The sequence below is a fragment of the Myotis davidii genome, unplaced genomic scaffold (assembly GCF_000327345.1).
Source record: "Myotis davidii unplaced genomic scaffold, ASM32734v1 scaffold240, whole genome shotgun sequence".
Lineage (NCBI taxonomy): Eukaryota > Metazoa > Chordata > Mammalia > Chiroptera > Vespertilionidae > Myotis > Myotis davidii.
Window position 1 is genome coordinate 2,379,549 of NW_006292334.1, and position 7,678 is coordinate 2,387,226.

At 38.9% G+C, this 7,678-nt stretch overlaps 1 pseudogene; it reads right to left on the reverse strand.

Moving 5' to 3' along the window:
• Positions 1-662: 662 nt before the first annotated feature.
• Positions 663-1,515, reverse strand: LOC102765130 (annotated as a pseudogene).
• Positions 1,516-7,678: the final 6,163 nt, after the last annotated feature.

The window sequence follows — 7,678 nt, forward strand, 5'->3', positions numbered from 1 at the left end:
GCTCTCAGTCCTGTCCCGGGGGCTCTGCCTCTCTGAGTCCCAGCAACCGCTGCAAACCTCGGAGAGAAAGCTGCCTTCGAGTTCCGACCGAAACCAGACAGTCCTGCTTCTCCCGTTTGAGTCTGTGCCCCTAAAGACTCGCCCGGGTCTGGCGCTCAGAGTCTGCGACTCCCTCCCGATTGAAAATGCCAACCACGCCCTCCGCCGCCAGCCCACTCTGCACACTCCGCACCTCAGAATTTGACTTCAGCACTGCGCCTCCTCTGAGTGTCCATATGCGTTACTCTTTCCTCCTAGTTGTAGGAATTCCACTCAGCCAGCGTTCCTGTGGTTCTGGGTGATGTCCGTTCCATCTTTTAGTTTCACTTTTGAACTGGTTGTTCAAGGCAGCAAACTCCGGCGTTAACCTATGCCGCCATCTTGGTTCCCCCAGCCTGAATTTTAAATTGAGATTGGCTACATGAGATCAGCTTTCCACAGTCACAAAACACAACCCATATCATCCCTGATGAATGTTACTAAAATTGAAAACATGGAACAATGTAGTTGTAGAAAACTCTTTCAGAGAATCATATGTATTAACTATATTTCATTTAATATATTCCTGATTCATTAATGCCTTAGTGTGTGTTTATATTTTAAAGTAAGGAGTCTTCCTACTATTAGTATACATTGCATCTCACAGACTGGTCTTTGGTTTCCTGTTCTTCTTCTGATTCTTGTGACCATTTCTGGGAATTCAATGAACATTGTATTTGAAATGAACATGAAGTAGCAACAACAACATTTCTAAATCCCTGAGTTGTGATTGAATAACAGTGTGGTGATTGCTGGAGGGAGAGTTTGAGGAGGGTTGAGGAAGAGGAGGGTAAAAAAGGGACTAAGTGGTGATTAAAAAAACTAAAAAATAAATAAATAAGGGAAAAACAGTCCTGTAGGTTTCTTCTGGCTTGGTATTTGTACAATGTTGCCAACCTTTGCTTTTGATCCCATTAAAAGCTAACTGTATTGCACCAGTTTGACCCCAACTTTCTCCCAATGCTGGTATCAGCAAAGCATAATTTCTCTCTCTTTTTTTTAAAGCCTGAATTCTATCAGTCTTTATTGTCATCTGATTGGTTAAAATTACAGCTAATCTGTGATTATCTGTAAGGCTGATCATTTACTGCGGTAGGCCAGTTAGTAATTGAGTATAAAGGGATAGGCCATCGAGGTCATGATGAAAAGGAAAAGCAACACCATCCACTACCACTAATCGGACCTTTGAGTGTTCTGAAAGGAAGTGTGGAAGGAGATAAACTTGTGCCACCAGCTCTGTGTAGTCACGACAATAAAAATATTGGGAAGAATATTTTCAGGAGTGAAGCTCCCCAGAGCCTTTGGGTGTGCCTCCCCATAGGTGTTGTGGTATAAACTGAAGGTGCTGAATGCAGGCAGTAGAAAGGTCTACCACTCAACCATAAAATTTTCCTCTGCACAAATAAAAACTTCTACTCCTCCAAAACATTCCCTCATCTGCCATCTACTCCCAGCTGCATACTGACTCAGCTGTACCAGCAGGTCTTGGCTTCTTTGTGAGACATTCTCTTCTTATAATCTGCAGTTTCTAAGGCTCCCTCTTTAGGTACCCCGACCTCTGTGCTGAGCTGGGAGGGTTTCACTTCCAGGTCTTCCTCAGCCCTCTAGAAACCTGCAGGCACCAGCTTTAATCTGCACCCCTGGGGACAGGGCAAACCCGCTAAAACCCACTGCATTTCAAAGCTGGCCCCTCCATGTGCAGCCGCACAGCTTACTTAGGCGCTTATTAACTTAATAATTTCAGAAGAAGTTGCAGGTCTAATGATCCTTCACCTCTAAGTATTTCAGCCTATATCCTCATAGAACACATTATTATAAATAGTCACAGTATGCTTATAAAGTTAAAGAAATGTAAAATGAGATATTATTGTCTAATACAAAATTGATATTCAAATTTTATATTATCTTCTTTATTAAAGAAACACTTTTATTGCTACTATCTAATACATAGACACAAAAGCTTTTCTTTTAGGCATTTCTACTTAATCCATCCATGTACACATTGGTTATTGTACATATTTGAAAATTAATTTACATTGACTTAAAAATACATTTTACAGCAATTTACCATAACAAGGATCCAATACCAAATCACACATGGTGTTCATTTTCATAGCTCTTTAGTTTTCTTTAATCTGATACCGTTTCTAAGCCATTCTTTGTCTTTCCTGGCGATGATCTTTTCAAATAATACTTCAAAATTATTTAGGAAAAGTTGTTTGGTAGCATATTCATCCTGATGAGCATCTGATATAACTCTTTAATTCTGCTTAAGTATACTACCTAAAGTGTTTTCTCTAAAGCATCTTAACGAGAGGCACATAATGTCAGTTTTCCCCCTCATCGATGATGTTCTATAATTACTTGGCTACAGGGATGTCCTCCAAATTTCTGCCAGATTAAAAGTCTTAAAAAAACACAAAAACAAAACTTATTCTTTTGAAAACTTATGATAAGTAGGGTAAAACAACAGATATAACTCAGGGTTGCCAGAAACATAACTTCCAGTAGAGACTAGATTTCTTGATTGACTATAAAGTCTCAGACTAAACATTAAAGACTTATGCTTAAATTGGAAACAAGTTAAGGGCATCATTACAGTAAATCTAATCGTATATGTGCCCAGTCGCTCAATTGAAAATTTCCTAAAGAAGTGTGCTCCCTGTGTTGTTAAAAGCTATATCTTACAGCTTGTTTAGGAAAAGGCCCTTCATATCAGTATGGTGTCTTCTTCTATTTGCTGCTTAAAACACAGGTGTAAGCGCATACCTCTTTCTTAAGAATCTCTTTTCAAGGAGCTGCCACGTCATTTTAATACAGTTTTATCAGAAAGGGGCTATCTGATAAAATAGCCTTCATTATACACTCACACTTTCAATCACACCAACATCACTTTTCAAATACCATCTCTTACAAATGGACACTGTTCACTTTCTCAATAGTAAAGGCATGACATGTGATTTCCACCCATCAGTGGAGATTTAAATCACCCAGCATACTACAATTTCACGCCAAGTTAGCACCTTCATCGGGGAATGAAATTAACAGAACAAATCCTGGCTAATTGTAAAAGATGCTAATTACCCGCTCACCCTGTAAAATAGGGCATGAGTGACGTGTGCCGAGCCCTGCACGAAGTCATGAGCACTTGGAAACGCAACACTTAAGTAAAGCCTAAAACTGCTTATGCAGAGCGAAATGGAGACCAGACAAAGAGCAAAAATATACACGCGGTCAAGGACATAAGAATGTGCAGAGATTTTTAAAATCTCATTTTAGAACGCGAGCCAGACTAGTGGGGACTTGAATGACTCCAGGAATTCATTATGAAGCCTTCACTCTCATCCCCAATGCATATCTCCATCTGATCATGGTGAGAACCAGTCTTCACTGGTTAATCGCTGTTCACAGCTGGGACAGGAGTTAGCTGTGAAAGAGGTGACCCCCGTTCAGCTACTCCCGGGTAGGAGGGTCCACGTTACAGACTGGCAGTAATTAACTCCCCTGCTGGTGGTGGGCTCTGTAGAGAGGCCAGGAGCTGAGCAGGTCACAGGACGTGAATCCTGAGCAGGCATTTCAGAAGCTGCCAAACCTCTCCTTCCTGCGTGGTGCCCACCAGCTGGTGGAGGTGAGAGAGAAGTTAGCCCTGTCACTGACAATCTGCTACCCCTCTCTGGATGGGAGACTCTTTTTCCCAATGTTGTCAATTTGTCACCTCTCACCAGCACAAGGCTCACGTTAGGAAGGGAAACGTGTTCATTCATAATAATGCTGTTTGTGTGTGTGTGTGTGTGTGTGTGTGTGTGTGTGTGTACGCACAAGTTTAACATGCAACATGTATTACCTTTTCCTACTCCTCTTAGCTCTTCTGAAGATCTGAGCAATCACTTAAGATTCTATACGATTAAACCCAAATTTAAAAATCCAATAGTTCAATTTTTTTCAGTTTGTCGGATAGGTGCCCCACACTAAATTTGCTATGAAAGGCAATTATCACATCACATTTAATTAAAATGTCCCTGACTAATGGCTTGTGCAAACCACAAAAAAATTATACCATTTACAATTGCAAAGGTAACCCAGAGAAAGAGATTGTTTGTGGTTAATTTGTGTAATGATGCAAAGGTGATAAAATATTAAGCTCCCAAAGAGGCAACATGGGAATTCTCCAAAAGATAGCTTTGTGACACCATTTAAACCTTCAATCTGACAAAAAGGAAAAGGAAAGAGAGAGGAAGAAGAAAAATAGAAACACAAAGAAAATAAAAAGGACAAATGAAATTCCCAACTTTCAAATTATCTTTTAATAAAAAAGGATGAATTAATAATAAAATGTGTTTATATCATCATTAAAGGAATTTTATATAATCTTTTTAACTACAGAAAAACCATGAAAAGGAAATATTATGTTTTTAGAGTTTTATTTTTATTTATCACAAATAATAAGTTCATAAAATAATGGTGACTGCTCACTTCATTCCATGACTATTGTTCCCAGAATGGTTTACATGTTCTGACATATTCTATATCAATATCAATTGCTTGATTTCATTCCCCGATGAAGGCGCTAACTTGGCATGAAACTGTAATATGTTGGGTGATTTAAATCATATATATATATATATATATACACATATATATATGTATATACACACATATATATATAATGTAGAACAGAATATTGTAAACATTAAGTTAAGAAATATTTATTAAGACATTTCTTACATACTGTTACGTTGGCTGGGCCACAAAAATATTCCTTGTGGGCCGCATGTAGCCTTGGGCTGCAAGTTTGACATGCTTGTCGTAGAATAAACATATCTCTGTTCTCTGTGAATTAGTTGAGACTAATCTTATCCCCAAAAATCATTCAGCTGGTCTTACAGATATGTGACGTACTGTTGATTGCAGAAACTGAGTAACAGCAACAGAACTTAGAAACCAAGAATCACAGAATCATGGATTTCAGTTCAAGAAGATAGTTGGATCATCTATTACAGAGTAACATTATTTTGTAAACGGAAAAACAAGGTTCAAAGAAAGATAAAAGGTTACACAGGTGGCAAATGGGAAATCTAAGGCTTGAACCTGAGTCTACATTTAATTCAGAATTTCTTTTGATTACTCTCAAATTAAAAATTATGTATTATTTCAGAATATGAGAGATGCTAGAGAAAAAAACATACTATCAAAAGTTGATGGTCATGGAATCTTGATTTTCAATGGGAGTATTTGTGACAGTTTCATAAGGCCAACCCATATACACACTGACCCAACGGGAAGCCCCCCGCACCGCCCCCGCACATATACTTCAAGACCATCAGAATTCAGTGTGAGTGATAGGCTTCTTTCTCAATGAATTGAGAGGTATTATCAGTATCTGGGTAGTGTTTAAATGGGAATTTTCATTCTTAGAGGGTTTTTCTGTGTGTATTTTAATACAATCTCTAGGAAACTTGCTAACCATACTTTGTTCTCAGCCCCTATCTGGCAAGGTCAGGTAAAGTTTGATCTCTCATTCATCAATTATCATTCAAGGTCCACCTGGAATGAAGTGCCCTTTGCCTTGCAGCCGTGGGCAAACTACGACCCGGGGGCCAAATGTGGCCCGTTTGAAATGAATAAAACTAAAAAAAAGAGACCGTACCCTTTTATGTAATGATGTTTCCTTTGAATTTATATTAGTTCACACAAACACTCCATCCATGCTTTTGTTCCGGCCCTCCGGTCCAGTTTAAGAACCCATTGTGGCCCTCGAGTCAAAACGTTTGCCCACCCCTGCCTTAGGGGCCGTTACATATACAGAAGATACAGGTATCAAGCTGGCAATTCCTCAGCCAACTTTGTCTAAAGGCAAATAAATGTAAATACAGGTTCTCAAATAATTTAATAAACCATTTCTTCCTCTCTTTTTTTCACTTCCCGCTAGGCTTTATGAGTTTTCAGTCATGTATGTACTAAATTTATTGATGTTCTCTAAAAAAACAATGTTTTTACGGTTTACTCTACAGTACATGATAAAAACGCATAGCATTTGGACTCTCAGAGCTTCACACAGAATCTCAGTCACCTGAAGATACAGGAAGAAAAACCAATATCATGATCTGTGTTCCCTATAATAGAGTTTTATTTTGTTGTTAATTTGCAAGCAAATAAATATTATCTAATCCACAGTCTTAATAAGGAAAACACATTGCAAAATATTAATATATCCTTGTAATATGTATAAATTAAATCATATTAAAATTAATAGCAATTACATTCAGTAACAACTTTATAATTGATTGATTGCTGAATAATTATTTATAATGTTCTTGTTGCTGAATGCCTGTTTGACAGAATGTTGTCAATTCTAATATGACAACAGATTGGGTCAGACTTGATGGGTGCCTGAATTATTCTCTACTCACATGTTTGGGGGTTGTTTGTTTTTTCTGCATTGGCTATACACACTGACTACTTGCATAAATCCCAGAGTTAGCTGACTTTATATTTGCTCTGGGAAGCTATGGGGGAAAAAAAAAACAACTTAATGGTAGAATGGAACATATAATTTGGGGAATTGGGTAAAAGCTGAACTTCTTCTTAAATTCCCATTAATTGTACTTACTATTAGAAAGAATACTCGCTGTAGAAGGTAAAGCACTGTGTCTGCTATCCTTAGCTTCAGCCTGCCTCTGATCCCCCGCTCCCTCACACCAGCTAAGAATAGTTTGTGTTTGTTTCCTCGTAGATACTGAAGGGCTGTTTCAAGCAAACCTACTTGTGATTTCTTGTTCTGACAGGGACCAGGACAACAGCCGTGGTGTCCATCCCATCATCAGTATTTCTGTCGGGGAAGGAAGAGTGCCAACGCTGAGCAGTCTGCTCAGACCTCTCTTGGCACCGGCAAGCGTGGTGCTGACAGCTTCTTGGCTCACGAACATTTCCAACATGGCACACAACCCACGCCCTGAGGGCCTACATGGGCTGCACCTACATGTTTCTTCTTGCTTAGCATTAAGTAGAGTCATGTATGCATAAAATGCTTTAACAAATGTTCGGTAGCCAGTTCAGCTGTTGCAATAACTACATTCTTCAATGTAAAAAGTGTACGTCAATGGCCAGTTGAGAGATGACTTTTTCTTTTTTCCTAGATGAAATAGTAGTGGCCCATTTAACCTGGAGGACCCTGCAAGTGATAATAGATGGTCAGAGCTGGGTAGAAGGCTATGATTCTTGGCTATTTCAAGTAGATGACAGTAGGGACCGTAGGTATTAAAGGCTCTAAGGCATAGGCATTTTACTCGACATTGGCTTAAATGCGTGACATATATGCTGCGCTTTTTTCCTGCTAGCTCTGTTCCTCACAGAGAAGTCATACCAATTCAGGCTTTTCCAAACATTGGTAGGTCTGGGACTGTTAGAGTGGATGAGGGGGAAGATACTTCATTTACTCAGCAAACTGCCATCTAATTTTAATGCTCTTTTTTTTTCCTACCAGGAAGCTTCAAGGCTTTGTTGAGATTGATCCTAACCAGAGATCAATTAGTAGGTAATAACCCTGTGAAAACCCAGACTCTTTTAGGACAAAATAATCTGCACCTGTTCAATTTTGAAA